This window comes from Bison bison, unplaced genomic scaffold (genome assembly GCF_000754665.1).
Source record: "Bison bison bison isolate TAMUID 2011002044 unplaced genomic scaffold, Bison_UMD1.0 scf7180017864387, whole genome shotgun sequence".
Taxonomy (NCBI): Eukaryota; Metazoa; Chordata; class Mammalia; order Artiodactyla; family Bovidae; genus Bison; species Bison bison.
The window spans coordinates 447790-464369 of NW_011494959.1; positions in this window are offsets into that span (position 1 = coordinate 447790).

Sequence of the window (16580 nt, forward strand, 5' to 3'; positions counted from 1 at the left end):
GAAGGACTGATGCTAAAGCTGAAACTCCTATACTTTGGCCACCTCATGAGAAGAGTTGACTCGTTGGAAAAGACTCTGATGCTGGGAGGGAATGGGGGCAGGAGGAGAAGGTGATGGCAGAGGATGAGATGGCTGGATGGCATCACCGACTCGATGGACATGAGTTTGAGTGAAGTCCGGGAGCTGGTGATGGACAGGGAGGCCTGGCGTGCTGCGATTCATGGGGTCTCAAAGAGTCAGACATGACTGAGTGACTGAACTGAACTGAACTGAACTGATTACTACAGATCCACAAAGATTCTGATTTTTCTTCAATTTCAAGATGAAACTCTTAATTCCCCTTCAGTTTCTTTATTCCTTTTAGAATCAGCTGTAGTCAATATTTATAGAACAATAAATTATGAACTCTGTGCTCTGTTAAGTCACAGAGGTTTATGCATTGGATTATCATAAGTCTGGGTTTTCTGTGACAGTCCAGTAGATGCTTGACTTCTTGTCATGGTGATAAATAGCCCCTTTTCACTCTCACTCCATTTTGGATGATAAACTTTATGTTCACTCCATATATAAGGGGTTTTACATGTATTTTTTCACTTTATGTGGTAGTACATTTCAATTTATTTTTTCCCCCGATTCAAATTCTAAGCCAGGAACTAGAAAGGAAACACTCATCAATGTCTAAAGTACCATACATATTTTCTTATATTCTTGCTTAGGAAACCCCATTAGACACGGCAGCCTGGCTGGCTACAATCCATGAGGCTGCAAAGAGTTGGACACGACTGAGCAACTGAGGACGATGCAAGAGAAAACTCTAATTATTTATAAAATAAGCAACTTATAATAGTATTCTTGCAAAATATTTTCAACTTGAAAAAATCTAAAAGCAAACAGTTGCATATTAAAAGACACACACACACACACATACACACATTGTATCTAGCTAAGCATGACTGCTTTCTTGTTGCTGATTTTATATGTAGGATTTTAAAATTCAAGAGAAACATCTATTTCTCCGTTATTGATTACACCAAAGCCTTTGTCTGTGTGGATCACAACAAACTGGAAACTTATTCAAGAGATAGGATTACCATACCATCTTACCTGCCTCCTGAGAAATCTGTACACAGGTCAAGAAGCAACAGTAGAACTGGACATGGAACAACAGACTGATTCAAAATTGGGAAAGGAGTACATCAATGCTGTATATTGTCACTCTGCTTATTTAACTTATATACAGAGTACATCATGAAAAATCCTGGGATGGATGAAGTACAAGCTTGAATCAATAGTGTTGGGAGAAATGTCAATAACCTCAGATACACAGATGACACCACCCTTATGGCAGAAAGTGAAGAAGAACTAAAGAGCCTCTTGATGAAAGTGAAAGAGGAGAGAGAAAAAGTTGGCTTAAAACTCAACATTCAGAAAACTAAGATCATGGCATCCAGTCCCATCACTTCATGGCAAATAGATGGGGAAACAATGTAAACAGTGACAGACTTTATTTTCTTGGGCTCCAAAAATACTACAGATGGTGACTGCAGCCATGAAGTTAAAAGACTTTTGCTCCTTGGAAGAAGAGCTATGACCAACCTAGACAGCATATTTAAAAAGCAGAGGCATTACTTTGCCAATAAAGGTCCATCTAGTCAAGGCTAGGGTTTTTCCAGTATTCATGTATGGATGTAAGAGTTGGAATATAAAGAAAGCTGAGTGCCGAAAAATTGATGCTTTTGAAATGTGGTGTTGGAGAAGACTCTTAAGAGTTCCTTGAACTACAAGGAGATCCAACCAGTCCATCCTAAAAGAGATCAGTCCTGAATGTTCATTGGAAGGATTGATGTTGAAACTGAAACTCCAATACTTTTGCCACCTGATGCGAAGAGCTGACTCACTTGAAAAGACCCTGATCCCGGGAAAGATTGAAGGCAAGAGGAGAAGGGGATGACAGAGGATGAGATGGTTCGATGGCATTACCAATTCAATGGACATGAGTTTGAGCAAGCTCTGGGAGTTGGTGATGGACAGGGTGGCCTGGCGTGCTGCAGTCCATGGGGTCTCAAAGAATCGGACACGACTGAGCAACTGAACTGACTTAAAATTCAAATGTAATTACTGACATAGTTAATTAAAATTTGGCAAAGCAGTGTTTATTTATCCTTCTATATTAATTTTATATGATGGAATGGATATCTTTAGTTTATTTTATTTGCAGTTGGAGAATAATTGCTCCACAATGATGTGCTGGCTTCCACTATAGAACAATGTGAATCAGCCACAAGTACACACATATCCCCTCCCTCTTGAGTCCCCCTTCTACTCCACCTCATCTCACCCCTCTAGGTAGTCACAGAGCATCAGGCTGACCTCACTGTTTTATACAACAACTTCCCACTAGCTATCTTTTTTTATTTAAAATTATTATTCCAGATATATACTGACTTTTCTCAGCTTCAATTCTGATTTCCGTTGTCATTAAAGAAGCTAACCTTCTCATCCTTCGTGATTATAGCATTCTATTCTCTTGTAAATTCTCAGTTTGCTTCTTCCCACTATCAGGGCTGTTTCAGTTCTGGTTGTTTAATCTGTTCTGATATTCAACTTTATCTTCCTAGCTCTGCAATGTTGTTAAAAGCTGTGCTTATTTTTTGCGTCTGATTTGCTTTTTTTTTTGTTGTTATTTTTTTGTTTGTTTTTTTTGTAAATTTTCAATGTTTTGCCCACTCAGTTTGAAAATTACCCAAGGGAAAATGGAGTCAACAGAAAGAATACCAGCTCACTACTCTGAAAATACTTAACTTCAGTAGCTTGGACCTTAGTCTTGTTTACCTAGGTATTCATCTTATTTTTTAAAAAGCAGACTGTTTTTATACTTTTATCTGGGTTTTCTAGTTATTATTGACCTGCTGCAAGCTATACCAACTGATTCAGAATCAGAATTTGAAACATTTTTTCAATGAATACATAACTTTCTTAAGAAGCAGAAATGTGTGATTTACAATAAAATCCCTCTAGAGAAATAGTAAACAATTATTCAGCTATAAATATACTGTCTGAAATGTGTATACCTTTGAGCTATGTTGATTCTTTGAATATAAATATTGGGAATATTTTGTTGCATACTACTTTCTTATCTCATACATTTGATGCCTAAATAAGGAGTATGTTTAACCAAGTATATTAGAAACAAAGCTAGAAACCCAATTAATGAACTACTCCATTATTTTTTTTCAAATTGTTCTGATAGATTGATCCTATGTAAATTACCTATCAACAAAATGGAAACTAAAAAATATGCTTACATTTTAAAATATTTTTATGTGATTCTGGTCAATAAGTGCTCTTTGTCTTTCTTTTTCATTTTTATTTTTCTTTGCTAGTCAAACTTGGGTCTTAAGTTTAAATTATGATTTTTCAATCAATCTAGATCATTTTTCAAAATTCTATTTAAAAAACTGCTCATTATTATTGTTATTATTATTTTTCTGTAGTATGACCCTTTCAATGCAGGAAAATAAGAGACATGAATTTGATTCATGGGTGGGGAGGATTCCCTGGAGCAGGGCATGGCAACCCACTCCAGAATTCTTGCCTGGAGAATCCCATTGACAGAAAGGACGAATGGGCTAGAGTCTATAGGGTCACAGAGAGTCCAACATGAATTAAGTAACTGAGCACACACACATGTGTGGTGGTGCCCCTTTCAAAATGAAAGTGTGTCCTGAAATACTTAGTTCTCTGTTTTAAGTTCCAGGAGACTGGGATGTTTACTTTTTAGTTAATTTTTTAGTCTCTTAGTAACTAACACAATGTTCAGTATATAGTAAGTGCCCACGAAGCTTTTATTTATTTATTTATTAGGAGAAACATTACTGACATTTTTCTTTTCCAGATTCACTATTCACCTATATTTATTCCCATTAGATATCAATTACTAATCTCTCCAAAAAATCAAATGCTAATAAATTTAGTAAAAGACTTGTTTCGTAATTTAAGGAGGAATTTGCTTAAAATTTAGTAATCAATGTCTGTGTTTTTAGAACTGACAGCAATATGTTATTATCCTGATTAATGTTCCTTATCTAGCATTTATTTAATAATTTATTTATTATTAATTCATATTTTCATTCCATATGGAGTAGGAAATGGCAACTGAATGGCAACCAAGTGGCAACCGAATGGCAACCAAATTTGCAACCAATCACTCCAGTCTTCTTGCCTGGAAAATTCCATGGACAGAGAAGCCTGCTGGGCTACAGTCCATGGGGTAGAACAGAGCTGGACATGACTGAGTATGCATACACATTCATTCCATGTATGCTGAATACCATGTGCATAATACATTGCAAAGTTTTCCAACTTTATGTGGTAAATTATTAAATCAGTATGAAAATATGACTTTATCATGTTAAATTCTTACATATTGTATCATGTCCTTCAGCAATAAGCTTTAATTTTTCATACTTTAAATCATATTCCCATTATCAGAATTAGACTCAAAATATGTCTCATAATTTAGGTTCAGGAAGCTCTACCACCATGACTGCAATGATCACTTAGCTATAAAGAACTTATATAAGATTTCTGAATTTGTCCTCTCATGCTTTTACTTTTCTCACAAGTGATGGCTATTCAATATAGATGTAAGCCAATCATTTCTTGGATATAAGAATCAGTAGTAGTAACCCACCAGGCTCCTCTGTCCATGGGATTTCCCAGGCGATAATACTAGAGTCTGTTGCCATTTCCTCCTCCAGGGGACCTTCCTGTCACAGGGATTGAACTGTGTCTGCTGAACAGTCCAACTCTCACATCCATACCTGACTACTGGAAAAAACAAAGGTTTGACTAGACGGAACTTTGTTGGCAAAGTAATGTCTCTGCTTTTTAATATGCTAAATTGGTCATAACTTTTCTTCCAAGGAACAAGTGTCATTTAATTTCATGGCTTCAGTCAACATCTGCAGTGATTTTGGAGCCCCCCCCAAATAAAGTCTGTCAGTTAATTAATTAATTAATTAAATTAATAAAGTCTGTAAGTCCATTGTTTCCCCGTCTATTTGCCATGATGTGATGGGACCAGATGCCATCATCTTAGTTTTTGAATATTGAGTTTTACACCAACTATTTCGCTCTCCTCTTTCACTTTCATCAAGAGGCTTTTAGTTCCTCTTCACTTTTTGCCATAAGAGTGGTGTCATATGCATATCTGAAGTTATTGATATTCCTCCTGGCAATCTTGATTCCAGCTTGTGCTTCATCCAGCCCAGTATTTCTCATGATGTACTCTGGATTTAAGTTAAATAAGCAGGGTGACAATATACAGGCTTGACATACTCCTTTCCTGATTTGGAACCAGTCTGTTGTTCCATGTCCAGTTCTAACTGTTGCTTCCTGACCTGCATACAGGTTCCTCAGGTGGCAGGTCAGGTGGTCTGCTATTCTCATCTCTTTCAGAATTTTCCACAGTTTGTTGTGATCCACACAGTTAAAGGCTTTGGCATATTCAATAAAACAGAAGCAGATGTTTTCCCAGAACTCTCTGGCTTTTTTGATGTTCCAATGGATTTTGGCAATTTGATCTCTGGTTCCTCTGCCTTTTCTAAATTCAGCTTAAAATCTGGAAGTTCATGGTTCACAAACTGTTGCAGTCTGGCTTGGAGGATTTTGACCATTACTTTGCTAGCTGAGTGTAATTGTGCTGTAGTTTGAACATTCTTTGGTATTGCCTTTCTTTGGGACTGGAATGAAAACTGACCATTTCCAGTCCTGTGGCCACTGCTGGGTTTTCAAATTTGCTGGTATATTGAGTGCAGCATTTTCACAGCATCATATTTTAGGATTTGAAATAGCTCAACTGGAATTCCATCACCTCCACTAGGTTTATTCATAGTGATGCTTCCTAAGGCCCACTTGACTTCGAATTCCAGGATGTCTGGCTCTGGGTGAGTGATCACATCATCTTGGTTATCTGGGTCATGAAGATCTTTTTTGTATAGTTCTTCTGTGTATTCTTGCCACCTCTTAATATATTCTGCTTCTGTTATGTCCATACTATTTTTGTCCTATATTGTGCTCATCTTTGCATGAAATGTTCCCTTGGTATCTCTAATTTTCTTGAAGAGATCTCTAGTCTTCCCCATTCTATTGTTTTCCTCTATTTCTTTGCATTGATCAACGAGGAATGGTTTCTTATCTCCCCTTGCTAATCTTTGGATCTCGGCATTCAAATGGGTATATCTTTCCTTTTCTCCTTTGCCTTTCACATCTTTTCTTTTCTCAGCTATTTGTAAGGCCTTCCTAAGGAGCAGGAACAACAACAACAGGATCACAACCAATGCTATGTGTGATAAGTCGCTTCAACTCATGTCTGACTGTTTTCCTGCCAGGCTTCTCTAGCCATGGGATTCTCCAAGCAAGAATACTGGAATGGATTGCCATGCCCTTCTCTGCGGGAATCTTCCTGACCCAGAGTTTGAACCCATGCCTCTTGTGTCTCCTGAAATTCCTTAAGTGTTATTATTTTCTTTGTAATAAAAACTAACATCAGTTGGGAATTGCTAGTTGGTATACAAAGCAATTTAGAATTACTTGAACAGAATGAAAACAAGAGCAGTCCCAGGGGCGGTATGTCATAATGTAGAAGGAAGGAAGTGTAATGTTATTTTTCAATTATTATTTGTTCAGTTTGGAAGAGTTGCTCAGTCTATTTATTTTTCCCAACTTCTACTATTTACCTGTTTTAGGTAGACTGATTCATAAATTACTATACCCTCTGTGGAAATCTGGGTGTCTGTGAGTTAGGTAGTGCTGCTATAACAAAATACCACAGGTTGGGTAGTTTAAACAACAGAAATTTAAATTACAGCTAATTCAACTATGTCCCACCCTAGTGACTCCAGTTTATATTAATTACCACTTTAGAAACGTTATCTCCATGTCCTAGCTATTGTAAATAGTGCTACAACGAGCATTAGGGTGCATGTATCTTTTTGAATTTTCTCTGGGTATATGCCCAGGAGTGGGATTGCAGGACCATATGGTAGTTCTATTTTTAAGGAACCACCATACTTACTATTCTCCATAGTGGCTGTATCAATTTATATTCCCATTAACAGTGTGTGTTTTCTTCCCACACTCTGTAGCATTTATTATTTGTAGATTTTTTTGATAACGGAAATCCAAAACAAAGGGGATATATGTAAACCTATAAGTGTACAGAAGAAACTAACACAGCATTGTAAAGCAACTATACTTCAAAAAATGTCTATTTGAAAAAAGATCCTATTTCCAAATATGGTCACATTCTGAGGCACTGAAGGTTAGGGCTTTAACATGAGTTTTGGGTGAACACATTGAGCCCATTAAAAGGGGGTAACTCTGAAATTCACCAGCATTCTTACAGCACATTTGTTTCTTGCCAACTGCCCTCTCTTTTCTGCCACTTTGGATTCTATTACAGTATCAAAATATCGACCAGGGCACAGTTTCAGGAACTCATTTTCTGCATCACCATGCTCCTGGCAGTCTCCCTCATTCCTCTCGCTTTATCAGTCTCTGCAGAGAACTATTCTTCCCCACTAAGCCTAATTAGCAGGGTTCTTAAAAACCATCAGATAGAGTAAATCAGACTGTATCTGAGCCTCCTTATGAGGCAAAACAATTTTTCATTTGAAGTTTAGATGAGATAATGTTCAGATCAGAAACAATCATTTAGAATTTAGGAAACATATTCACTTATTACATTTTTCGCTTGACCCTGACTTTGTTTTAAGCGATTTATAGCTCCTGCTCTGCAGGAAACGCACATTATCATTGAATAAGGGAGACAGGATGTAAGGGACTCTAGAAAGTGCACCAAATTTTTTAAACTTATTAAAAATATTCAAAACTCACTGTTTCAATGAGAAGTGCTTTAGCTGGAGTTTGAAGTTTGCACACAGATAAACAGGGTCATTAATTGGTAATACATAATTAATTAAACCTGAGGCACTAATGGGAGCTCTCTAGCCTTTCAAGGAAGTACAAGTGGAGAAGAGTAATTAGAAAACTCAGTAAGCTGTGATTCAAACTAGCTAATGTTTTTAAAATGAACGTCTTCACCTTAAACTAACATTTTAAGGAAATGAACTGTTGTGGCTGATGGATTTTTTTTTCCATTCTTGTTTATTTTCTTTCTTCTCTTTTTTCTGTTCTACTATTTTTAATTTCTAGATCCTTTATAAAGTTAGTCTTTTTTATCTCGAAAGAATCTTTCTTCTGTTTCTTAGAGCTCACCTTTTAGCAAGTAATAAACTTGTGACTCATTTTAACAAGAAGATTAGGCAACAAGGCTACCATTAGTGGAGTGTCGCTTGTTTCAGAAGTGCTGATAAGGCACCCGGCAGAGATTTTGCTATGACCTTGGAGGATAAAATGGCACTCTCATAACCAATATTTGTACCAAAACAACTAGTTCTGATGGAACTTGCCTTGTTCCCCAGAGGGCAGAAAGCAATCAAAATGTATACATTGAATTTTTAGTATTCTACTTAACCCATTCGTCTCAACTTGCACTTGATGCTGTTTTGAAGATTTGTTTTTTTATATACATATTCACCTTACATGGTATAACAATTCATATCATTTCTCTGAATATAGATCATCCATCTTTTTGAAAAATGATAATGCTGATTTTCAGTCTCTAAAAATCAAAATTGTGTCATATGATTACATGTCAAACTAGTTATCATCAAAGTTCACCTGGTCCTCTTTTTTTATGCATTCAAATACAATGCTTATTTTACCTTGAGATTGTCAGAAAGATGTTGCATTCACTGAGCATAGCCACTGTGAACAAATTTTAAAATAGTCTCTCAAAAGAGAACAAACTAATTCCCTAAGCTGCTGGGAACATGACTTCTCTGCTGTACATTTCTTCCTTTTTATAATTTTTATTGGAAGGTTATCTTTGGCTGCTTTTTTTTGTTTTCCTGAGGGAATCACTTCTGTTTGCTTTTTCTGGATGTCCCAAAGGCTTTACCTGTAAAGACAAAATTTTGCATTATAGGAGACAGGCTCAGGGATTCCCAGGTGATGCAGTGATAAAGAATCTGCCTGCCAATGCAGGAGACAGGTGTTCGATCCCTGAGTGGAGAAGATCCCCTGGAAAAGGAAATGGCAACCCACTCCAGTACTCTTGCCTGGGAAATTCCATGGATAGAAGAGACTGGTGTCAATCCCTGGGTCACAAAGGGATCTGTCTATCCCTACAGTCTGCAGGATTGCAAAGAGTCGGTCTTTGCGGCGGACTGAACACGTACCTAAATACATACATATACACATTCTCGACCACAGCACCAAATAATCAACATATATTGATAAAGTAAATACGTTAGAAACTTGGATCTCTGTTTCATGGCAATCCAGTATTCAGCGGTGCTAGAATGACATGGCAATGCCATTGTGTGACATATTCCATTTCCCTCTATTTTGTTGCACTGCTATTTTCAAAAGGCATCTATCATTGCAGCTGGCAAAATAGATCATCAATGACAGGGAACTAAAAGAAACCCTCTATGTGTCCTCACGGGTGTGTCCATTCCTTAGGGACATTTCTCCTTTTCCTTGGTCCAAGAGATGGTTCTAGGTGATCAGAATGCAAGTCAACTTTTCTTTTGCTTGTGTTTAATTTCTATTTCAAAGGCAAGAATTTTCAGGAGGGCAAATTTTGTGAGAGTTTGCAAATTAAGTTTTTCTTGTAGCAACTTCTTTTGAAATGTGGTCAGTTCAGCTAAGATTCAGGGCTTTGTAAATAATGTGAATTACTGTGGTGAATAGTAGTCACATCTGATCTCCTTGTGTCCTTTATCCGGCTCTCTTATTTTATTTAATATATTTAAGAAATATAATGAAAAATATTTATGTGTTAAAGAAAAAAATAATAAAGCTTTCATCATTTTTGGTGAAAGATTAGAACATATGCATATGAATACACTTATTGATAAACAAAATGAATAAAACTGTTACTGTGAATACTTGGTATTTTAATATTTTCATGTATGCAAAATCTCTAGGAGTTGAGAAGATTGACATCTGTTTTTACATATCCCATGAAGGGGAGCATAAATATATGGCTAATATCCTAGAAATTGTAGTCTTCAGTACGATCTGTGAATAAAAAATAATGAAAGAAAGGAAGTATCTACCAAAGCTGTAGATACTGAGAAAGAATGCTGTAATTAAATTTATTCAAACTCTTAAACAAAACAAAAGCATAAAAGCTGATGTCCTGGGGCACATTATTTAAAGTTAATGGGTATTATAAAGTAGAGAAATACTGGCAAAGAAAAGATTAATTACAAGCTACTACATTTTGAAACCAATTCAAGGGAACTCAAGTGAAATTCATTGCTTGGCATTAGTGATGTGAATGAGAAATGATTGTGAATATTGTAGAGATTCACTCTTTGGTGTGGTTAAAAATAATGTATCCTTACAAATATTATTCATTTCAAGATTTTTATTTAAGAAGTATGAGAATAATAGGGCCAAAATATAACTAATATGTAAAAATGCCTGAAAATACATTAAGAAGCAACATGCAAGTGAAAGTGTTAATCATTCAGTCTTGGCTGATTCTTTGTGACCCCATGGACCGTAGCCCACCTGTCTCCTCTGTCCATGGAATTCTTTAGGCAAGAATACTAGAGTGGGTTACTGTTTCCTCCTCTAGGGGATCTTCCAGACCCTGGGATCGAACCTGGGTCTCCCACATTGCAGGCAGATTCATTACTATCTGAGCCACCAGGGAAAGCCCCAAGCAAAGTGGTGGAAATAATAAAAGCATAGATTTGTCATTAGAGAGACCTGGTTTTAATCACCAGGTATACAGCATGATGGGCTTCCCTGGTGGCTCAGACGTAAAGAATCTGCCTGCAATGCAGGAGACCCTGGTTCAGTCCCTGGGTTGGGAAGATACCCCAGAGAAGGGAATGGTTATCCATTCCAGTATTCTTGCCTGTAGAATTCCATGGACAGAGGAATCTGGTGGGTTACAGTCTGTGGGGTTGCAAGGAGTTGGACACGACTGAGCAACCAACACACATGCACACACACTGCATGGTAACTAGGCAAACCTCTGTTTCTTAGTTACTGCATTTGCAAAAGTATGTATTACTATTTGCTCACCATTAGAGGTAGTTGATATAAACAAGGTATTGTTTGTGAAATGTTTGGCAAATGGTATGCTATACCTATAAATGCTAAGAAACACAATTTTATTAAATGAAGAGTAAATCCATTTTAAGCTTTTTTCCTTTTCTTTGCTTATTCCATCACAATCAAATAGTCACTGTGTAAAAAAAAAAATGAATGAGTTGATTGGGCATTCTTTAGTAATTATTTATAGATTCTATTATCACTTTTAATTCTGAGTGTCTCCAATGAGTTCTACGAATTTAAGAAAATTTTGTATTTCCGTGGGTCTGGTAATTCCATTCTTGTTGATGGACATTTGTTGAGATGTAAACATTAATTCTATGAATATTTTAGGAGAACATTTGCCAACAGATTTTAGGCTTATGTAAATACTTTTTATAATTAAACAAATATTTACTACTTCTTTTAGTCCATGAGAACTGATGGTCATAATAAACATTAAATTGCTAGAATAGAAGAGACAGCATAATGTAGAATTCTCAGTGTAGCCCAGCCAAATACTTTGTACTTCATAAAGGCAAAACTAAACAAAAATATAAGGAGGTATCACTACATTATAACTGAGAGATATGAAGTGAGTTAAAAACTATTAAGTTAACAAAACTTGTGTATTAGAGTTTGAAATGAACAACATGATAAAGAAGAGAAAAAAGTAGTAATTTGTTTAAGAAAAAAGTCATAGAATTTTAGAATATAATATGGGAGAGAAATTGAGACACTTGCTTAAGAGAATGCAAAGTCTTCCAACCCACAAAAATATTTATTTTCTCTGAATTTAAATGTAAGCACAGATACATCATATTTTAATAATTTTAATTGAAATTATAAACACGTGTTTCAAAATAACCCTGTTAATGGTAATTTCAAATTTTTAAGTTGGTGTGGTCAAAAAGACCATTTTATCTCTAGCTGAGAATTGTGGTAACCATCATCCTTAACCGGTAAATACATTATTAAATGTGAGAGGTCAAGTTTCCTGGGAACATTTAAGCCTGAAGGAAGTTTATCCAGAATGGTCTTGTGACCAACAACTAGTAGAATGAAAGAAGCAGCATTGAGTTAAGAGAAAATTAGAGGTGTGATTCAGTCATAACATAACCTTTGACAACCGCTGGGGTGCTCTGAAAGTGAGATGTAACTTCAACATCTCCTGAGTTGGAGAAAGTGGTCTGGGCCTTTATAACTGCATGACAAACAATAATGAGATGTAGGGTGCTTCTGTGGAAGAAGATGTGGATGTGAGCATGACACTGGACAAATACGGAGACTCAAGAATAATTCTTTCAGTTCAGGGGGATTCTGGGCATTGTCACACAACACAAGTGAGAAAGTAAATGTATAAAGGAAGAATGGCAAGACCAATGGCAGATGGTCACAGAACTCCATCTACAATCTCTGCAGCCACAAGCCCAGGAAGCCAAGTCAAGACCTCTACAGCTATTGGCCCAGAAGTCAGGACTTGGTTAATGACTGTCAGCTTCTGGTTTTTGTTTGTTTGTTTTGTTTTATCCTCACTTACAACTTTTGACCAAGAGAAAGCCATATAAGCTCCTCAAGCCATATGAAATGCCCATTTGTAATTAGCCCACCTCCAGCTCCCTAATGCTAACTCCAAAGAGAACATATATGAAGCCTTCCCTTTCTTTTTACCATAAATCTTCTTCACACCCTTGCCTGACTTTGAGACTCTAACAAGAAAATTGATGGTGGATGACTCCTTGTGAAAGCAATTTCTGAACATATAGGCTCTCTTTGTTCTCATTTGAGTGATCTTTATTTCCACACCTGCCAAAAATTCCAATTAGAGCCTATCTTGGACATTCCCTCTTTTTCTCTATTCCTTTGTGCTAAGTTGCTTCAGTCGTTTCTGACTCTTTGCAACTCCATGGACTCTAGCCACCAGACTCCTCTGTCCATGGGATTTTCCAGGCAATACTACTGAAGTGGGTTGCCATTTCCCCCTCCAGGGGATCTTTCTGACCCAGGAATTGAATCCACATCTCTTAGTTCTTCTGCATCTGCAGGAAGGTTCTTTATCACTAGTGCCACCTGGGAATTATCTCTATACTCTGGCTGCCCTGAAGTCTCTGACAAATAGGTGGAATGTTTGCTGATTTCCTTGTTTCAGCAACTTCTGAATGAATAGCTTGCTTTTGTTCTTATTTAGGTGGTCTTTTTACTTCCCTGGTGGCCCAGAGGTTAAAGCATCTGCCTGCAATGCAGGAGACCTGGGTTTGATCCCTGGGTCGGGAAGATCCCCTGGAGAAGGAAATGGCAACCCACTCCAGTACTCTTGCCTGGAAAATCCCATGGACAGAGGAGACTGATAGGCTACAGTCCATGGAGTCGCAAAGAGTCGGACTCGACTGAGCGACTTCTCGACTACTAGGTGGTCTTTTTATGTCCAGTTTTTCTGAAGCTCCACTGAGATACGGTCTGCACTGATCCTAAAGATAGTACTTTTCAATATATTAATTTATTTTTCCACTTCATGAAAGAATTTCTCCTACCACACCCAGACTGGAATCACTAGATCTCTTTAATTCTTAAACTTAATCTTTTTTTTTCCCCCTCAGAGATCCCTAATGACCTCATGATTTCTGAATGTATTCATGTTTGTTATATTTTATTTTTTTAATATTTTAATTATATTGCCATATAATTGATTTACAGTGTTGTGTTAGTTTCAGTTGTACAGCTAAGTGATTTGGTTATGTGTGATAAGTCGCTTCAGTTGTGTTTGACTCTTTTTGACCCTATGGATTGTAGTCTGCCAGGCTATCTCTGTTCATGGGGATTCTCCAGGCAAGGATACTGTAGAGGGTTCCCATTTCCTCCTCCAAGGGATCTTCCCAACCCAGGGATCAAATCTGTATCTCTTATGTCTCCTGCACTGGCAGGTGGTTCTTTACCACTAGAGCCACCTGGTAAGAGCTTCAGTTATCCTTATACATATATTCATTATTTTTTAGATTCTTTTCTCATATATAGGTTATCACAGAATTTTGAGTAGAGTTCCCTGTGCTATACAGTAGGTCCTGGTTGGTTATCTATCTTGTATAATAGCTTGTGTGTTTATCCCAAGCTCTTGGCTTATACTTTCCCTCTATCCTTTAAGTTTCCCCTTTGGTAAATAAGTTTGTTTTTGATATCTGTAAGTCTGTTTCTGTTTTGTAGAAACGTTTAGTATTTGTGCTTTTGTAAGAGTAATATTTACTTGATTGGTAAGTTGCATTTGTACTATTGAAAGCATCCCTCCATTCCACATTTTACAACCACCCTCTGTCCTTGACTCTCCTGGATAAATAGCATTAGACACCACTTCATATCTTTTTTTTTTTTTTAATGGAGTGAAAGTTTCATTGTTCTCCTAAAGGGTAAGTTCCATAAAATAAGAGGTTTTATCTGCTTTATTCCCTACCATATCCCCAGAAAGGATGTGAATCATAATATCATTAAATTTATATTTTTGTATAAATTGATGTATAATTCATTTTTAATGCCTGTATCTTGAACATATTTTTATTCTTTTTCCCAGATTCAGTTCTTCTTTATTCTTATGCTGTCTGTCTTAGTGTATGGAATTGCCTTTCAGCAAGTTATTCAAATCAGAAAATTTTAAACTATCATAGTATTCTTCATTTCCACTCATAGAAATAAATCATCAAATGCTTTAGTTTCTATATCAATTAATTACTGAACTTGCTCCATCTTTCATAAACCCACACTCAAGCTGAAGCTATCTTTTCTCAACTGATCTTATCTGGTCTCAAGATCACCAAATAATTTTTATTATACCTAAATTATGTGCATGATTGAGACATATAAGATTCTTGAGATACATGTTGAAATTCAAATTGTGTGGTTTGTCAGTATGTTAAACTTACAATTTCCAGGATTGGCATCACTTATACCATGAAAATTCTACTGGAACTTAAGCTACTTCTTTGAAGTAAATAAAGCCTCAGAATGACACTTGTACATGTTTCAGACAAAAAATACACAAAATAAGCCTATAAAGAATATATACTATGTAACAGAATTTTGAGACTATGATACCATTTTGAAAATGGGTGATTTTTTTCACAATAAAAATCAAAGCTTTCTTCTGGTGTGTACAAAGCACCAGAATTTTAATTTTGAAAACACATTAATAATCATGGTAGAATGTGTATCACCAATTAGCTTGGTTCAATATACTGATTTTGTCATTATTTCAAATGTCAAAAAATCATATGAAATGTGTATATATCAGCTTTGTAATAATACTTTTCTCTTTTTCAAAAAATATTAGTGAATATTTTATCTCATCAATAGGATGTTGGTAAAATTCACTTACTGTCACAAACATTTTCCCTTTCAGACCTTTTATGTACTAAAGGCAAATAATATTTCTTTTTTTTTTAGTAACTCTTTCTCTTTTTTTAAACAAGTTTAACATTAGATTCTTAATTCTATGTAATTATTTATTATAGTGATTATTATAATTCTGAACCTGTTATTATAATTATTATTTCTGCTAACATTATTTGATCTCCTTTCAGTAATTAAGAAAATGTGGCATATCTTCTATTCACGTATTCTGAGTATAACTTGTATGGGTAAAATAACTTCTTACCAAAATCATTATTTTTTAACTTGAATAAGAATGATTAAAGAATTTGAATTTAACTCAAAAAATTAGTGAAACATTAATGACTGGTTGTTTAGGTTGCAGTAGTAACCTGGAAATAATCATTAACTGGATGAAGTCTAGATATCAATTGCGTAATGCATGTGCTTATACTCTTTTCTGTTCATTTACCTTAATAAGGATATTTATGATGTTTATCCTACAGATTGCCAATACTTTCATGTGTTAAATAATAGATTATGATACCAAATTAATCCTCATAATCTATTGCTAGGAAATTCTTTAAATGTTTTTAAAATTTGAATGAACCTGACTATATTCATTATCCCATAGTATGTTTTACATGTATCTCAGCTACTAGTCAAATGTTGCAATAAATCATTTTTTAATTTTTCTTTTATGGGAATGTTTAATCACATAATTGTAGTTTTTTTTAACCAAAGATTCCTATTAAAAGTTCATGCAAATGCAATTTCTGACCTACTACTATTTCTAGCAGTGCACTCAGATTTCCCTGAGCATACCTACAAAACTTTCCCCTTTCTTCTGGGCTTCCAAACAAATACATAAATAAAAGAAGAAAGGAAGAAGAAAGAAAAAGAAAGTGAGAAAGCACTTCCAAACACATTTTTATAGGTATAACATTACACTGATATCAAAGGCATATAAAGACACTACCAGAAATGATAGCTCTATTTTGTATCCCTAAGGAACATATATGCAAAAATTCTCAACAAAATACTAA